Below are 4,593 nucleotides of genomic sequence, written 5' to 3'. Positions count from 1 at the left end.
CGAGTTATGAAACTTGAAATTTACATCTGTAAATTTTTCCTAAAACTAGACTCATATATCTTCTTACCATAATTTTTCAAAAAATTTTGGTTTACCGTTTATTCATTAAAGTTTCCCCTGTTTTGCAGTTCAGCGGACCTAACCTCTCTTCACTACAAATCGATTATCTCATTATACAGAAATCGCATAATGTTCCCGTTTGTTTCTAATGAAAATAGACTCACTAAGAAATCTATAAATATAAACTTTGACTTATAATTATTTTTGTACAATTTCTAGTGATTTTCCAAATTTTTTAATGAAAATATACTAATTAAGGAAAATAGACCTCTTTTGCTTGCTCTGTTTCTTTCCTATAAGAATAGACTCAATAAGCTTTAATTCTATATCTCATTCACCATTTAATTCCATTTCTACAATTTTTAGTGATTTTTCAAATCCACATCACTGTTGTTGTTTCCTAAATGTTTCATGGCCAACTCTTACTATTTCATAATTTATTTGCATCAAACCTTATTTAGGCATACATAATACCAAAACATGTTCTTAATTAGCTATATCATAAGCTAATCATTACCAGGTATTCGCATGACATTCTTTAATCATATCATAAGGACATACACACAAAATAGCCAAGTCCCTATACATGCCATAACTTAAAATATTTCTAGTCACAAAATACCGAGATAACTCGTTGATAGTGTGAGGCGATCTTCGACATCCTTACGATTTTCCGAGTTGGCTTTGCGATACTATAAAAAAGAGAGAAAAGAAAGGGAGTAAGCATAAAGCTTAGTAAGTTTGCATGTAAATAAATAACAACATTCTAAATGAATTATCAAGATAACCTGAACCTTTCGAACATGGATTTATCTTACTTCCCTTTGGTACACTCTTTGAATTTTCCGTTGAACCATTTGGATTACTAAGGATACACGGGTAGCTTTCCTTTTTAAACTTACCATTCCCATGTCTTGACATGGTCTTACGTGGTACCCTTGCCTTATGAACTAACCATTGCCATGCCTTGGCATGGTCTTACATGGGATTTTTGCCTTATAGTAGTTTATCAATGCCATGTCTTGACATGGTCTGATATGATTTCCTTGCCTTGTAAAACTTACCGATGCCATGTCTTGGCATGGTCTTACTTGGTATCCTTAAACCCTAATGTCATGACATTTGTATCCTACACATTCCTAAGGTTCAACCGGGAACTTTTAAGTATCATTTCTCCGTCAATTCTTACTTGAATCGTCAAGGAATAAATTTACAAAATAAATATATAGATGCTGAAAAATAACATCATTAATTATAAATAATAAAACATTGCATTTATTTAACGCAAACTTACCTCAATACAAAATACGATCAAATATTTTGATTTAGTCCTCAACCTTTTTCTTTCCTCGGTCTAACCCCGAATTTCGTTCTTCTTGATCTATAATAGCACATTTAACTTATTTAATATTCACATTTATCAAAACGGTCCTTAACTTTAACTTTGGCAAAATTATGATTTTGCCCCTAAACTTTTGCATATTTACACTTTTACCCCAAGGCTCAGAAATGAAACTTTATCCCTAATTCTTAGGTTCTATGACATGCTGATCATTTATTTACCTACGACAACATCAAATTCCCACTCTAACATGTACTTATGACCATTAGGTATTTTTACCGATTATGTCGTTTTACTCGTTTTCACTTAAATTCACTTAGCTCAAGTCGTTTAACATAATTTCAATCTTCATATTCTACCATAAAAAATCAAAATAAACACATTTCACCTATGGGTATTTTTCTAAATATGAACCCTGGTATTTATCCAAATATGAACCCTAAGTTAAATTATTGCTAGAATAAGCTAAATCAAGTTACTGGGACTTCAAAAACGTAAAGGACATTAAAAATGGGGCATGGAATCACTTATTACAAAGCTTGAAAGCTTGACAAAACCCTAGCCATGAAGAACCCTTGAAATTTTGGCCTAATGAAGAAGATGGGCACATTTTGCCATCATTTTCCCTTTTTTAATCTTTTAATTACCAAATGACTAAAATACCCTTCATTAAAACTTTAGTTATTTTTATCTATGTATGTCCATTTTTGTCCATGAAAACCTAATGGGATAATTACGATTTAAGGACATCTACTTCAATTATACTCTTCAATTTAATCCTTTAGCATCTAAAACTCATATTTATCAACTTTTGCAATTAAGCCCTAGTAGGCAAATTAAGCATGCTATCAATAAAATTTTCCATTGATACTCTAACACATGCATCTAATCACTCGGTAAATTATAAAAATTTATTGGAATAAACTTTTCTACCTCGGATTCACGATTTCACAACCACTGTTCTGTTTAGGCCCTATTATGGTATGTTACATATATTGGTTGAAAATTCATTTTGTATAAGGCCATTTGAAATTGGCTAATATTGGTATAAGTATATTTGTATGATGATGTTTTTTTTCATGGATGTGGGAATTTACTTGATTGAGTTGATAAGCATATGATGTTTGTGCATGATAGATGGTGGCTTGTAATTGACGTGTGGATGTCTTGATTGTGGCTGATTTGATTGTATGTAAATGCTTGAATTGGTGCTATGTTGTGTTGTATAGGTGTATTCATAAAAGGGTGGCAAAGTGGCTTGGTAAATAGCCTTATTTTTGTCCACACGGGTAGACACACAGGCGTGTGTCTAGGTCGTGTGTGGCACATGGTTTACCCCACGAGCATGTATTAGGCCGTGTGTCCCCTTCACCCTAATTTTGGCAAAACAGAATGATTAGAATTAAGCATACGGGCAGAGACACGGGCATGTGTCTCAGCCATGTGGATGACACGGCCTCAAGCATAGGCGTGTGAAGTCTGCACCTATTTTATGAAAAATCATCAATTTTAATTCGATCACGAGGCCTAGCACACGGGCATGTGACTTGGCCATGTGCCTTCAATTTGTTCTTGGGTGACAAACAAAGAGTGAGACATGATATTCGCGACAGGTTTTAAATATTTATAATTAATCATTCTTGAAACTAACTATTATCAAGATGAAGGCAAGTGTACCTATCGAACAGTAGTATAGCTTTAGCAAGACTGGATTGTCAAACCCAAAGGAACCAAGAGTTCTAGTAATTACCTTCTTTTTATTATCTAGCCTAAAAATTAAGGGATTTGGTTATCTAAACTAATTACTAAACTAAGAGTGCACAGAGAGAAGATTGGGAAAAAGCTTTTGGGAAAACTCGATTGATTAAGACAATACCTAAGGAAAAATCCACCTAGACTTCACTTGTTATTTGACTCTGAATCAGACGATTTTTTTCATTTGACTTGATCCGTAGAAATCCCTAAGTTATATTATTATCTCTCTCGAGACTAATAATGTCTAACCCTAGGTTGATTAATTGAAATCTCTTTCTAATTAACACCTAGTGTTCCAGTAACTCGATCTATGGATCCCCTTATTAGGTTTCACCCTAATCCGGTAAAATCTTATCACCCTATCTCTAGGCGTGCAATCAACTCCACTTAATTATGACAAATTTACTCTTAGACAAGGTCTATTCCTCCTCTGAATAAGAGCATTAACTTGAATCAATATCCAGGAATATTAAAACAAGCATTAAGAACGCATAATTAAGAACAATCAAATATTTATCATACAATTCAGATAATAATATCAAGATCCGTCTTAGGTTTCATTCCCCTTAGGTATTTGGGGGGTTTAGTTCATAATTATAGAAGAAAACATCTCAGAAGAATAATGAATACAAAACATAAAGAAAACCCAAACCCCTGAATGGAAATTGAAGGGAGATCTTCAGTCTTAATGATGAATTCGGCTTCTGAGATGGACCAATCGGCTTCCCTTGAATAATTCCTTGCCTCCTACTCTGCGTCTCCTTCCTAAGTGCCTCTTCAGGTGTTTAAATAGGCTTTAGAATGCGTAAGAGCCCTCAAAATTGGCCTTTTTCGAATAGGGTTATACTTGGGCTCGGTACGGACACGCCCGTGTGACACGACCTGTTGAATAGGTACGAGCATGTAGTCTACCCATGTAAGTCATACTTCGATCCTGCCAAAGGGACACGACCGTGTGACACGCCCGTATGAGGATGTCCAGGCCGTGTTGATTTCCCATATGGGTCCATTTTCTTCATTTTCAGCCCGTTTCTCGCTCTTTTTACTCTCCTATGCTCACCTAAGTATAAAACATGATATTAAAGAATTAGGAGCATAGAATTCACCAAATCTAAGGAGAAACCATCCATAAATGTGCTAAGCATGGGATAAAAACATGTATAAATTACGATTTATCAAATACCTCCACACTTAAGCGTTTGCTTGTCCTCAAGCAAAATCCTCAACTCACAATCAAAATAAATTCTTTTCGATTTATAATCCCTATCAATAATATCTTAAAATAATCCACAAGTATTCATATATTGAAAATTCAACTAAAAGTACATCAAAGTTTCAAACATTCCAAGTTGAGTATTTTATCACGAAAACATAGGTGTCTCCCCTTATCTAAGTGATTACCTTTGATCAAAATATCATAGAGTTTAACATCCTCA

This window comes from Gossypium hirsutum, chromosome A01 (assembly GCF_007990345.1).
Source record: "Gossypium hirsutum isolate 1008001.06 chromosome A01, Gossypium_hirsutum_v2.1, whole genome shotgun sequence".
Lineage (NCBI taxonomy): Eukaryota > Viridiplantae > Streptophyta > Magnoliopsida > Malvales > Malvaceae > Gossypium > Gossypium hirsutum.
This window is presented reverse-complemented; position numbering follows the sequence as displayed.